This window comes from Pongo abelii, chromosome 1, assembly GCF_028885655.2.
Source record: "Pongo abelii isolate AG06213 chromosome 1, NHGRI_mPonAbe1-v2.0_pri, whole genome shotgun sequence".
Lineage (NCBI taxonomy): Eukaryota > Metazoa > Chordata > Mammalia > Primates > Hominidae > Pongo > Pongo abelii.
In genome coordinates, this window is record NC_071985.2 from 131,064,786 (window position 1) to 131,080,795 (window position 16,010).

A 16,010-nucleotide genomic window follows, 5' to 3' on the forward strand; every position below is an offset into this window, starting at 1 on the left:
GAAACAACAAGCTTTTATATCTTAAAATAATTACCAAATTTAGGTGTATGAATTTTTCAACCAGCAAAATTATTTTAAAAATGTAACTATATAAAATTATGCTTATGTTCATTTCAAAATAAAACCAATTATTTCCCTATTAAGGTAAGTTTTACATGTAATAGTTCTTTAGTGTTATTCTCCTTAAAGAATAATTTACAAAAAAATTTAAAAACTTATCTGATCACTTTAGCCACTGCAGAGTATTTAAAAGTCAAGCTTTATAGAAATATAATACTTTGGAAAACAGAATCCAAAATGTCATCTTGTTGACTTGATAGAGTAGTTATGATTATATTCTTTGTTGTACTCTGTGTGATAAAGTTCCCATGACATGATCAGAGGATGGATGCTCATGTAAAGACGCAGCAAGAAGGAATCATCTATGAAGTAGAAAAAGGGCCCTTGCCAGACACAGAATTTACTGGCACCTTGAGCTGGGACTTCCCAACCTCCAGAACTGTGTGAAATACATTTCTGTTGTTTATAAGCTTTAAAAAATGGACATCTAGAAACAAAGTGTACTTCACTTTCTCCATCATCAGATGATAAGTAGAACATGAGATGAGCTACTATGAAATAGGCTACCTAGTGTTCTAGGAAAGGAGCATGAATTATATGCGGACTCTATAGGATGAAACAAAGCCTTCATTACTTAATGTTTATAGCTTTAAACAGTTGTTTATAGCTTTAAACAGTTATTTATAGAAAAGCCCAGAGTCATAAATATTCAACTCAGCAAGCAGTATCCATACTGAAATCAAGATTATAGAATCATTTCTCATTCTAAAAGTTAACTAAACTCAGCCCAAAACTATTAGCTAACAATTTGTCATCACTAGTGGCTTCAGAGAAAGTCTGGGACTTAATAAAATCTGTTCTTTTGCATTGTTGGCCTTATACTAGAAAATAAAATAATGACAGCGTTAACTTATGGAAGAAAAAACAACTTCATGAAAATTTTTTCATTATTTTTCTAAGAAACGATGAATGCAAATCTTGAAAATCTCTTGAATAAAGAACAGAAAACTATTTGCTCTAGCAGTTAGCCAATCAGAAAAAAAAAATGTTTCCCCCAACTGATTTTACCAAACTGATTTATCTGACTTACATCTTAAAATTATGTTATGCAGTTTTTCTCTTTTGGTTGATCTATTCCATCAGGCATAGTGGAATTTTAATCCTGTTTGGAGCCTGCCTTGTCTCCAAAATGTCAAACTGGTTGGCATAAAACTTACTCCCTTTGAAGTTCGGTTTATCAAGTGTCAAATAGGTTTTACAGATATAAATTATTATTAAACATGACTTAAAAGTGACATAAAAGAAAGGAATAAAGTTGTACGTTGCTAAGAGGATTTTATATCTAGGACAATCTTAAAAAATAATATAAATATAATTATTCCTAGTTAAAGATACGAAGCGATATGGTGAACATGGAAAAGTTCTTGGGAATATTTTAGTGCCCTGAGAAGTCTGCTAGTAAACCATACACATCTATGCAGTTCAGTGTCATTTATATTATTAGTGCCATAATATATATTCCCTACCACAATTTAGACTTGAAAACATTGCATATAAATAGGCATTTTAAGAAAATTAATATTTTGTGACAAAAAATGTTTAAATGGAGCAAGAAATGAGCTGAATAAAAGAAACACTGACCATTTAAGTATGTTACGGAAGCTTATCATGCTACAGTAATATATTTCCAGCTGGCTGTTTGTCCATATCATTCTTGACTTAACATGAATTCATATATATTACCAGTGGGTAGTTAGCCAACTTTACAACCAGATACTACTGCATTATGTATTCCCAGATGACATTCTAGATGCTAGGGTTATAGCCGTCAACAGACAAATAAGGTGTTCATGTGCTTACATTCTAATGGGAACAGGCTGCAACAAAAAATTAATAAAAAGTAAGTTCTGGTTGTATTAATTGCTGTGAAAAAATAAAAAATATATATGATAAAGAGTGACTGCCTTTGCTAGGGGTAAGGTGGGATAAGAGACAATGTTTGGAGGAGATAGCCAAGGAAGGTCTCCCTTAGAAGAAGCCTGCCATGGTAAATTCATTCAAAGAATGAAACGTCATCACTTGTTCCATGTAAAATAATTTGTCCTCTTTATTTCTGTTCTTAGAAATCCATGGACCAAATATTCCCAGCATTTCTCAGATACAGTAGTTTTTTTTGTTTTGTTTTGTTTTGTTTTTGTTTTAACTTGAAATCCAAAAATACTCTTCTGGGAATGGCTGAACCCCCTGAAAATGTATGCTAAATTTATTATATAGATGTGGTTGTGTACTCCTTCTGGTAGAGGATTTCCAGTTTTCATCAGATTTCCAAAGAAATCCATATCCCAGAATACCACTACTATGTCAATCTAATTTAATCCCAGATTTATTAAATATCCTTATAATAAGCACTGAATGGCTGTCATCTTTCTTGCAATCCTCAAGAATTTCAGCTTGATTCAGAAAGAAAAGAAATCAACATCCTACTATCAGTAATTTTTTGTGTTTTGTTTTCATAAGAACTCAAGACGAAGTTGTTCCCTGTAAAACCTCTAAGGAGATTATATTGATACATGACTGAATCCAGTTATTTTTCTGTGACAGAGCCTTACAGGCACGTTCTTGTTAGATTCAGTGACCCAAGAGTCTCTATTATGAAGCCTGTCCTACATCTATTTGAGTCTGGAGAACACTGTCTTATAATGCTAATGCAGCCTTTTGGCAGCACCGTTAGACTCTGACCGGAATTGAGCAGATGCAGTGTGCTCCATCAAATTTAACTGCAAATTCCTCTTCTGAAATTAGCTACTGCAGCAACATATAAACAGCAAAGAGAAAGCTTTTAACACTTGCCATGGTTTAGAAACTATGGTAGTTGATGGGCACATAATCTACAGCTTCAGGATTTTTAAAATGTTTTTATTAAAAAAACTGCAGTCACACAGATAAAGTCATGCTGAGTACAGAATTGAGGCTGTTTCCATCAGTGATGTTTACTTTGACTTTTTCTTATAAAGGACTTGAGAAGACTTACTCATTAGCTTCCATTTCAATGTAAATCAAAAATAATAAAAATAAGTATTTTCATTCTCTCTCTAGTATCTTTATTAAACTTCATTAGAAACTATTCTTGGAATATGAAGTATGCATCGAAAGAGAAGTGGAACAATTTCTTACATTATCAGATTTTTATGAAAAGATAAAATCTAATCATGTAAATAAATGCCTGTTCCAAGTATTTGTTCTCAGCAAGTATCTTCCAATTTTTTCTGTTCACCCGGTGATTTCAGCTCTCATTCAATCAATTTCCCCATCTCCGTCTCTATGCCCAGAATTTGGTGCCCTGTTTCGAAATGATTCTTTTGTTTACTGACCTCTGTTACTTTTCCTGTATAACCAGTTTTACTTTTCCATTTGGCCAAGGAGTACTGCCATCAGCTACGGCTTTATGAAATGTTCCCTGACGAAGTAAGCCATTATTTTCCAACTCAGATGAAAGAGTGAGGTATATACTCTCCCTCATAATTCACTTCAAGGTTAACCTCGAACTCTCATTAAATTTTGATTCATCTTTTAGAATTTACTTAAGACATCATCTTATTTCATATAGAAACATCATTTTGTGTTCCCTTTGTATTGATTTTGTATTATCAAATTATCACACCACATTGCAATGATTTGTTTCCTTCATGTTAGTGTGGACTTCTCAAGAGTGGGGTCAATGGAATCTTTGCCTTACATACCTGCCCCTGGCATAGTGTCTCACAGAGTAATACCAAAATAAGTGTTAGTAACCAAAGAAGTATAAGTGGTCAAGTAACCTCTCTACCATACATAAAAACACTAAAATATTTGTTTCATTCTGGGAACATCATGATAAATTAACTTTTCCAAATTTATTTTATTGGAAATAAATTTCTATATCTTACTAAGGTAAAATTCTAAACATAAGAAGTGTCAAGAAGGTAAAACTAGGCTTAATTTGCTCTCTTGGGTGAGTGGGCCCCTTCCTGATACAGTACATTTTATTCCAGGGAAAAGAAGCTTAAAAGGGCTCCCATAGTTATTTTCGTAATTTTTCTCATTAATACTTGTTTTTAAAATAAAAAAAAACATTTTAACTTTCACCCACTCAACATTTGATTCCCAACTTTCCCTTTTATCCTGTAAGTAAAAACTTTTCATAGAAATATGATTTGTCTTTGGCAGAACAGACAGAGTTTTATCAAAGGGACATGTACTACCAAGGCCAGGGAAAGATGAAAGAGTTACCCCCTCCTTCCTTAGCCCATGTTTTCACAGGGTACACCAACAAGAAGCCTGATGTTCATTAATCAGTCCAGTTTCTAAGTAAAGGCACCTGGTAATGCCTTTTAAGTAACATCAGTGAAGAACAATTCTTTATATAATGTAAGCAACTCTTCCAGAAGGCAGAATATTTGTTCTAAAGTTAAATATAATGATATGTCTCTGAGCAAGGATTTTTTTCTGTAAATGAAAATATTGGGCATAGTTTTCAAAAGCTGCTCTTTCGAGCTTGAGGTTTTCTACAGAGTCTACCATAAAAGGATAGAAGAACTTAATTGAAACGATATAATAAATCACAAACTCTTTCATCAGCTCCAATAAAGACAACCTTACTTTTATCTACTTTTAAAAATGTTTCTATGTTGGGTTGGGTTTTTTTTTTTTTTTTTTTTTGGTCAGAAAACATTTTGTGGTTTAAAAAAAATAGTATGAAAACCACTTAACCAGATGGTCTCTGAGCTTTCTTTCTGCTCTAACTTTCTACTAATCTGTGATTCTAAAAGATCAATAAAGACTGTGCATGAACTGGAACTCGTGGTTCTGTAGCTCAGATTGAAAGGGAAAATACCAGAGGGAAAGGATAAATAAAAGTTTACTAATTCAGTTTCCAAAAGTTTTTAAGTAGTTTCTGGAGAGTTACCTACATTATGTTAAAACTAAGACAAACATTTCATATTGCTATTATTTGACTAAACTTGCTACCTAACTAGGAATATTCTCTCCTATACCTCAGTTCAAAAGTCTATGGCTCTTTCCTCATTACACTACTTTTAAGAACTCCTCCCCTCACTTTCTTCAACTATTACTTAATGACTTCCAAATTCATCTCACATCTGCAATTTTAGCATTTCTAGCTATCTAAATGATATCTGCATGAAAATATTCAATGAATTTCAAGGTAATATCTCCATAAATGAACTAATCTCTCCCACACCATCTTCTTAGGTGATACAAAGTCTAATCTCCTTAAAACAGTATACACAACCCTTCATCATCCTCAACAAGTAAGAATTTAGGTTTCACTGCTCATCATTTTCTCCCTGCTGCCACTTCTACCTATAACACTGTCTGTCTTATCTTTCTTAATAGGTTACTTCTTGCCCCTGTTTCAGAGATGATCTTAAATTTTTGTTCTTTTAGGAAACTTTCCTAACTATTCCCTTAGGTGTGTGATTTGCTCCTTTTTGTGTGCTGTCATATTACCTTGTACTTATCTCTATCACAGCAATTGTACTACAAATAAATATCTATTTACTTGTCCACTTCCCATCCTAGACTATGAATATCCTGGAGTCAAAAACAACATTTATATTAACATAGTGATCTCTGCTAAGTAGGTTCTATATGTTGCTAGCTTGACCAGCTAAACCATTATATTTGATCAATAATATCACTATTCTTCTGGACATATTTAACTCTTCCATCACCTTCATTCCCTATGTCCAAATTCTTACTAACATACACAAATCTGTTATTTCTTCTTCTAAAAGACTTTCTCCTCAGTCTTACTGACTCACACCAACATTACAAGTGACACAAGCTCTCACCATCTTCTATCTGGAAAATATACTACAACATGCTGCTGGCAGATATTTCTTCTACTCTCTCTCCACACAAAATGTAACCTGCATTATTCCATCAGGTTCATATTCATAAAACATTTATAACACACCTTTGCTCATCAACAAACCGCTTTCTGTTTCCCATTACATCAATTTCAAGCTGTATTGGCAGAATCCGCCAGACATTTAGAACTTAATTTTCATTATTCTCCAAAACACTCAACCAGTCATTCAGTCTCCATCCTTGTCCACAGATGCACAATACAGACTTCTTTCCTCTAAGCTTATCTAGTATCCACATTCTGAATGTCACTTTCCTCTCTTGTTGAAATCGTCACTTATGCTTCCCAGACGAATGTAACGCCTACTCAGGCCGAGTAGTTCTGTATATAGCATCAACATTAAAAAGAAAGGTAAAACTAGAGTCACACAAATTCACAAGAAAGTATGCGTTTTTGGTTTCTGCAGGAGTATACAGTGATATTGGTGAAATGATTTTCAGGAAAGAGCAAGTTCCCATATCTATTATACAAATAAACAAAACCTTGCCCTTGACATTATAGCACAATTAATTACTTTCCCAAATATATGTGAGCTGTTTGTCAGACCAATTTCTGTCAGAAGCTGACTAATGGTGCTATAAAATCTGCTCAAATAAACCTTGTTTTTGAACCAGGATTTCACCACAGCAACTCATATTAGGTGCATTACTCTGGAGGAATGATTCAATTTCTAGTGGTTCTAAGAAATAGAAGCAAAGCCTCCTCTAATGAATCTCCAAAGGGAATTGGAGTATTTATTATTATACAAATATGTTTGTACTACACTGAAATTCCTCCTTGAGTCTTTATCCTCTCTGGGACTTTCTTTATGCTGATTTTGAGGCTTCTTAGGTCCAGTGAAAACTTCTTGACACCTTAATGTTTGACTTTCACCAAAACCAGGGAGATCCCCAAAATCAGTTTAGATCATAAATGAATAATAAAGAAAAGATAAAGGCAATGTAAGGAGATAAAGTCAAGCTTTTAGTAAGAATTAAAAAAAGAAGTTTAAGTTATATACAAGTTGATTGAGTTGAAACAATTCATTTCTTCATTTAGTAAATATCTATGGTGTGTTCAAAAAATACCAAGTGTAACTACTACATAAACTAGATGTTGGTTACTGTGGACACAGAAACTAATTAAAGGCAAACTTATGGGCTTCTTTTATGAACTTTGCAGTCCACAGTGCTTGAGGAATTTCGTAAGAGCCATTGATGACCGAGGAGAACATCTCTGTTTCTCACCATGCGCTCTGTAGGCTTATTTTCTCTATTGATCACTTTGTTAAATGCTGCAAGACTCAGTTTCATAATTTTGAACCTGCTTATTTTCTCTAATTTTCATACACTGCCAAACAGCAAGTAAATTCCATTATGACAGAGACTATCGCTGTGTTACTCATGTTTTTTAGTTGCAGTGCCTAGATTAGTGCCTGGAATATAGAGGTTTCCCAATGAATGTTGAAAAAATGAATGAACAAATGAAAGAATGAAGCAATCAATTGTTTTAAAAAAACATTATCTCAAAGTCAGAATTCCAACGTGTATATCTCAACATCTGATATTGTTTAGTCGTTTATTTCTCTATTCATTTTTTAATTGCTTTGAATTTTTTGTGTTCATATACATAATAGGATCAAATACATGTTTGCCTAAACACAGTTATTAGGTAGCAGGTTAAAAGAAACCTCAAATCTGGAGTCTGCAGTAACACCAACCAAATGCCTCAGTTATTTTTTACCCATAATGTGGTAACAGTGGAACAATATGATTAAGACTTTGTACAACTATTGTTACTACTACTCCACCACTACTCGTACTAATAATAATACTAAACTAACAATAGGGAATATTTGCACTTCTACGGTCAGCTTAATTTTTTTTAAATCATATTGAAACAGAGATGAGTATTTCGGAATGTAGGGTTAACTTTTTTACCTCTTAATCGTATCTGTGGAACCATAACCAAAGAATGAACCATTGAGAGAGAAATTTTCTTCCCCTCTAATAATAACTGAGATAAATTTTCTGTTATTTTTTTTCCTCATCAGAATTTTAGTGTTCCACTTTTATAGCTAGGCCATTTAGCCCTTCTGTTCTTATAGCTTGCAGGCAATTGGAAACTCCTTATTTTTCCCTAAGAGAGGTAGAGATCCACAGTATAAAGTCAGCACTTTCTTAAAAATCATCAACATCTGTTGCAGTCATAAGTATCTTGCCTTTCGAGGCTCCCCAGAACATCCTGCAGACAGAACTTTGCACACACTTACTGCTTCAGCCAGAAAAATAAAATAAATGCTTTGCAAGACTGATGTAATGGTCTAAGGAAACAGAATACAGTTGAGTAAAGAAAGCATAAAGTCTGCAGTGCTGCATATAACATAGGAATGGAATCCTATTAAATTAGATGTATTGGGCCATTTGCCCATGTTCCCATTTCTATTTCCCCCAAATGCCACAGAAGTGTCATAGTATAAAAAGATAATAAGAAAAGTTAAGTCCACCAGGTCATCTCCTACATCTAAAAACTGCGTTTTCACTTTATTGACTTCCAAAATTCTTAAATCAAACCATATAGTCTTCAGATCATGTTGATGTTGTACACTGTATTTTCTATAACTTAGACCCCCAGAACCACAGGAGTTGTAAAGTCTCATTTTACCAGCAACTTTCGGATAGTCAAGGGGCCAGACTGCAGACTTTAATCCTCAGAAGAATCATGCTGAGTTTTAGTCACCAGCAGAGAAAGCTGCTTCTACCTTTCTTGTTATTAACAGGCAGGTTGCGTTAAGATGATTTCATTTTTATTGAATGCCATCTATTAACTGGCTAGTACTAAGTCTTTCATTTGTCAAAGCCTAAAGTGCTTATCTGCATGAGATACAAGTTTTCTAAGCATGAGAAATGACCATGAAACAGTAATGCATGATTCGTTATAAGGTATGTTAATCAAAACTATTTTTAAAAACAAAGACATCCAATAAGGCTGATATTTTGGGTAGCTACTAAAAAAGGAAAATGAAGGGAAAAAAAGGTAATCTGGATAGTGGTTTATATTCATCACTACTCCTAAAGGCAAGGGTCAAAGGAAGACCTTACTTGTTAAGAATTGAATTTTCCTTCTCCTTTTCCCTGTGTCTCATAGTAAAGAGTAAAAGGGAAGCAAGAGAACTCTGACGGTTCTTGACAAGAGCTTCTGTTTCCCCATCCCACTACTCAAGGTTCACAGCCGGAGATCATCTAGTCTAACACCCTTGGTTCAAGAAACCTAAAACTAGAGTTCAGTCTACTTTCCTATGACATGTACATCCACTTTCAGATTTTTGGCTCCCAACCGATGTGTCCTCTGGAACTCAAAATTTGTCATAAACAATATCCCCCACCTTTCTAACCTCTGCTCCGAAAGCTCCCTTCATCTTGATCTAATGGAAACCTGCCTACAGTAACAGTTCTTAAGCTTACCTCAATTTTCTGGAGAAATGTCTGTTGGCTTTTTGCTTGTTTTTTAAAAACAGACTTTTTTAGAGCAGTTTCAGGTTCCAAGCAAAACTGCACAGAAGGTACAGAGACTTCCCACATGCCTCCTGTCCCTATGCAGGCAAAATTTCCCTCAGTGTCAATAGCCTGCATCAGAGTGCTTCATATGTTACAGCTGAGGAACCTACACTGACACATCATTATCACCTAGAGTTCATAGTTTACTTCAGGGTTCACTCTTGGTGTTGTACATTCTATGGGATTGGACAAATGTATAATGGCATGTATCCACCATTGTAGCATTATACAGAGTAATTTTACCGCCTTATTAATCTCCGGTTCTCCACCTATTCATCCCTCCCTCCCTCCTAACTCCTAGCAACCACTGATCTTTTTACTATCTCCACAGTGTAGTCTTCTTCAGAATGTTGTAATGTGTAATTGGAATCACATCATATGTTGCCTTTTTACATTGGCTTCTTTCACTTATTAATATGCATTTACGTTTTCTACATGTCTTTTCATAGCTTGGTAGTTCATTCCTTCTTAGCACTGATTACTATACCATTTTCTGGATGCACCACAGTTTATTTATCCATTCGTCTACTGAATTGCATTGTGGTTGCTTCCAAGTTTTAACAATTACAAATGAAGCTGATACAAACATCTGCGTATAGAGTTTTGGGTGTACAAAACTTTTCCATTTCTTTGGGTCAATCCAAGGAGGAAAATTGCTAGGTCCTTTAGTAAGAGTGTGTTTAGTTTTATAAGGAACTGCCAAACTGTATTATAAAGTGACTATACCATTTTGTATTCCTATCAGCAATAAACAAATGTTCCTGTTGCTTCACATCTTCACCAGCATTTGATGTTATTAGTGTTCTGGATTTTATCCATTCTAATAGTATAGTAGTACTTCATTGCTGCTTTAATTTACATTTATCTGATGACATATGATGTGGAGCATTGTTTCATATGATTGTTTGCCATCTGTATATCTTCTTTAGTGAGGTGTCTGTGAAGGTATTTGGCGCATTTTTAATTGGATTGTTTGTGGTCTTATTGTTGAGTTTTAAGAATTATTTGTATATTTTGGATGATAGTCCTTTATCTGATATGTCTTTTACAAATATTTTCTCCCAGCCTGTGGATTGTCTTTTCATTCTTTTGACAGTGTGTTTCACAAAGCAGTGATTTTTAATTTTAATAAATTTTTATTACCAATTTTTTTCATAAATTCTGCCTTTGGTATTGAAACTGAAGTCATCGCCAAACCAAAGGTCATCTAGATTTTCTCCTATGTTATCTTCTAGGAATTTTACAGTTTTATGTTTTACATTTAGATCTCTGATCCATTTTGAGTTAATTTTTGTGAAGGATGCCCAACTATTCCAGCATCATTCATTGAAAAGATTATATTTTCACTATTGCATTACCTTGCTTCCTTGTCGAAGATCAGCTGACTCTCTTTGCGTGTTTCACTGGCCTTTTTATACTGTTCTCTGGAATCTACCCCCCATGGATTCTGATTGACTTGGTCTTGGATGGGGCCCAGCAGCAGTATTGCTTTTAGCATTTCTGAAGAGATGTTAACGTTTCTAGTAAGCTATCAATGCTGAGAACCTCTACGGAGTCTAATGGAAAACTAGCTCTCCCCAAGGGACATAACTTTCTCTTTCAAAGAAGGCTATTTCCTCTCTGACTGGCCTTCATACACCTGGGTCTAGAGATGAGTTTGGGTTCTCTCTGCTCTTCATTGCCACTCACTGTCCACTCATTCCAACAGCACCGTTGCTCAGTTTTGAGTCTCTTGTTGTCAGGCTTCAGCATTCATTAAATTTCTTTGTAGAATCATCTGCAGACCTTCAGATCTCACTCACTTTTTTCTAATATTTTGCATCCTGGCTTATCATTGCTGTCTCCAACACTACTACTGCAGATGATCTTCCAACACTGGCACTTCTCAATTCCTTAACCTACCGACTGGTGGCCTAATCCTAAACTACCTGATCACATGGTCATACCCCCAGATAAGAGTATGTATACACAGATTGCTTTTCTTGTGGAAGCTTTTTCTTTTTAGAGAATTAGCATCCTCCTTACTTAGATAACACTGTTTTTTTGTTTTGTTTTGTTTTGTTTTTTACCAAAAAGCAAAAGTAATCAATTCATCACACAAAAAAGCTGGGGAATTGCATCAACCCTATAGGTGGTGGTGTAGAAGAAACCACATTTCACGAAAAGACTATAAGTCAAATTCCATTGCTATTACCTTAAGGTATTAGAATTTTTATATATTGCATGATTCTCAACATAAAATCTTTTGCTGCAGTTATATTTTTGTTGTTATTAAATAAAGAATTAGATTATGATATAATTAATTATAAAGAGATTTGACCTATTATACCATATGCCACAAGAAAGAGTTTCTATTAGGTAATTAGTCAGTTTTCTAATTGAAATAAATGTGTTTCAATCATCCTGTTCCATATAGGAAAGGAAAAAATGACTTTAATAATTGAACTTTGCATTTCTATAGCCACTTTCATCTAAGAAGCTCAAAGAACTAATTTAATTAAACCTCCAAATACTCCCATGAAGTGTTAATATTTCCATTTGACAAAGGTGTAAGTGAAGTCACAGAAAGATTAACTAACTTGCCTGTGGTTACACTGTGAATTAGTAGGGAGGTCAAAATAAATGCTCCAATCTCAGAAATATTGTTCTCTATAGTATAGATTGACAATCTCTCAGCACCATTGGCTTAACTTCTGCCTGCGGTTGGAGCAGTGCGGATTTTAATTCTTCATTAGTTGGGGAAAACTGAAGCATAGAATTTACAAAAATGTTTTAGATTTTCATTTTTGTATCCTACTTTCTGGAATGGTATTCATTTGCAGCAAATTCTGGTAATATTTTCTTTCCTTTTCAATCAAACATTTTCTGTCAACATAGTCTCTCTTTTTTGTATAATTAGGTAACCTAATCCCAAAAAGCAAAGCTGTTTGCTTTTAATTAAGGAGTGAATTGTGCTTCAAAGTTTCATGGGAAATTTTCAAAATCTCTACCTAATCTTTTCTTAATGAAATGGATCTCATGGCTGCTCTGTTTGTATTAGTCACAGTACATGCTGTACACGAATTTAAGGAATATATTGAGCAAATAAAGTTAAAATACAGCAGGAAGTATTCATTATCCAGGGGGTGAATATGCAGACATTGTCAAGGGCAAAAGTTTATCATTATATTAAATCACCATATAGAATTGCCTTATTTTTGTCATAAGTCAGTTTCTTACCATTGCTTTCTTACCTTTCAATCAAGGAGCCTAGCATCCCTCTCAAAGCATAATATTTTAGAAAAGTCCATCTAGTCTCAACTAATCACATAATATTCTAGCAATGTTGAGACCAGTGAGATCAAATGAATAAAATAAAGATATACTATTTCTTAACGTTAAGTAATGTATTAGTCAGCTTGGGCTGCAACAGAATACCAGAGACTTTGTGGCTTAAAGAATGGAAATTTATTTTCTCACAGTTCAGGAGGCTAGAAATCCAAGGTCAAGGTGCCAGCAAGGTTGCTTTCTGGAGAGGCCTCTCTTCCTATCGTGCAAATGGCTGCCGACTTGCTGCGTTCTCACGCTACCTTCCCTCTACGTTGCGGAGAGAGAGGGATGTTTGTTGTCTCTTCCTTATCTTAAGAGGACACCAATCCCATTGGGTTAGAATCTCACTTTATTTAACCTTAATTACCTCCCTACAATCTGTATCTTCAAATACAGTCACAATAGGGAGTAAGACTTCAATATTTACATTTTGGGAAGTAACAATTTGGTCTATAATAACTAATTTTTGTCTTAGTCAATTAAGCAGAAGAAAACGGCCCATTGCTATGTTTAGGAACTCTCACACGCAAGGATGACCCTGATCAGAAAAGACATAATTTAACACTCTAAAAGCGGCATGTATTCAAAAATTTTTAAAAGTCTTTATTACTTTAAAAGAAGGCAAATTCCATGGTTCTCTGCTAATTGCTAATTCAAGTTCCACTTTTCAATCTGCTCTGCCACTCACCCCCATTCATCAACACGACTGCCACTCCAGGCCTGAGAAACTCTTCATTTGAAGCCTATTCCTCTTTGAGTATGTTCAAAACATAGCTCCATTTCAACTTTCAAAAGCAAGTAATGTCATGTGGCAAAAATTTTATTCATATTATAAATCATATTATAAATCAAAATATCTGAAATTTAGTCCTAGCTCTGACATTCAATGACACTGTATAATCTCAAGAACACCATTTAAACTTATTTTCCTTCCAGCTTCAACTTTTATTATTACTTCCAGAAGAATATCTAGGATTAAAAGACGATAAGCACTTAAATATATGTATTGGAGAAATAGTGACAAATTAAACTAGTAACTCATCAGCAAATGGTTATGGCCTTCAAATATAGTGAACCATTAAGAACCATTTAGAAGCATAAATGGACAGATGAAAAGGGACATGGTAATCAGTTTATGAGACCCCTGATTTAGGCCTGAATAATATGCAAAACAAGCCTTTAAAAGTTACTGGCAATTTTTTTTCTGTATTTAAAAAAAAAAAAAAAGAACATGGGATACATGTGCAGAAATACATGTGCAGAAAGTGCAGGTTTGTTCCATAGGTATACATGTGCCATGGTGGTTTGCGGCAACTATTGACCCGTCCTCTAAGTTCCCCCACCTCACCCCCCACCTCCCAACAGGCCTTGATATATATTGTTCCCCTCCATTTGTCCATGTGTTCTCAATGTTCAACTCCCACTTATAAGTGAGAACATGTGGTGTTTGGTTTTCTGTACTGGTGTTAGTTTGCTGAGGATGATGTCTTTCAGCTTCATCCATGTCGCTGCAAAGGGAATGACCTCATTCCTTTTTATGGCTGCATGGTATTGCATGGTGTATATGTACCACATTTTCTTTATCAAGTCTATTATTGATGGGCATTTGGGTTAGTTCCAAGTCTTTGCTATTGTAAATAGTGCTGCAATAAGCATATGTGTGCATGTGTCTTTATAGTAGAATGATTTATAATCCTTTGGGTACATACCCAATAATGGGATTGCTGGGTCAAATGGTATTTCTGCTTCTAGATCCTTGAGGAATCACTATACTGTCTTCCACAATGCTTTTAACTTCTGCTGCTTAACTCCACCAAAGCTAATAACTTATTGTTTGGAATAGCCTAAATAATTTTAAAGAATTTGGGTCATTCATGAGATGTTTCTTTCTAAAAATAGTTTTCGAAATGTACTGCATTTTCTACTCTCTTTTATATGATCTCATACTATTTTGTATATACCCCTATTGCAGCAGATTTCAATTGTATTATATTTTAGTTATTTTTAAGTTGTCTTCCTCATATATTGTAAACTTCTTAAAAACTAAGATCAATTATTCATTTAAATGTTTCTCCAACAGTTAGTATAATGCCTAGGACATGGTATGACTCAAAGTGCTTAAACATGTAAAGATTCCTTCAAAATTACAAATAATAATTTTATTTCCCTAAATGTCTAAAGTGTCCCATCGTTTTTACAGAACTACATACAGAAATATGGAGTGGGTAATAAAGTATTCAAATGACAACTACTTTTTAAATAATATTTTGTTCTTTAGAACTCCATATAACTCAGTTTAGCCATTCTTTAAATTAGAGGACATCATTAGACATTTGAAAAGGATTTGGATTTATAAACTAGAATATGAATATAAAACATGACACTATATAGACAGATAGTACTTACTTGTTGATGGTCTGGAATTCGAAGAAGTTGGAAAATGGATTATCAATGATTTGTGGAAGTGTTAGTTCCAGAATTTGTCTGCTATATCAGTAATTTTCATTTTTCTAACTGTCAAAAGAATACCAGAAAGCAAGAGGAAAGAGTAGCTACAGATGGGGCATCCTAAAAGTAATGAAAACAAATATTCTGTCACTCCCCACTCCCCAAAAATCCCATAATTGCATTTATTTTCAATAATATAATATCCAGGGTGACACTAGAATGTACCACTGATAGTCTTCATATGTTATAATAATCTGATTATGTTTCTCAAAAGTAGTCAGATCAGTGGAGTGGTCCTAGATTATAACTGAAAATAATTCTTTTAAGAATGTGTATATATTTAAAAAAATATGTATATGCTTTTAAAAAGGACTTCTCACAGATAAATACTTTGGTTGTAATTAGTCTTCACTCACATTCTATGCCTGAGAAAATGGGCTCCGTGAGGGTCCCAGTGATGTCTAAACCCATGGTTCATGAGCGTGGCTTCCAGTCTAACAGCATCAGCATGACATGAGAACTTGTTATAAAGGCCAGTTTTTGTGCCCTCACACCGGAGGTACTGAGTAAGAAACTCTAGGGTAAGGCCTGATAATCTGTGTTCTTCAAGATGATTCAATTTTGTCTAAACACACAGAGTTAGTTAATGCCAAAGTCTTGATTTCAATGCTTTGAGTCCAATCTGCTTCACATCCATTTATTTTGGCCTGCATGGAATAAATGTTTTA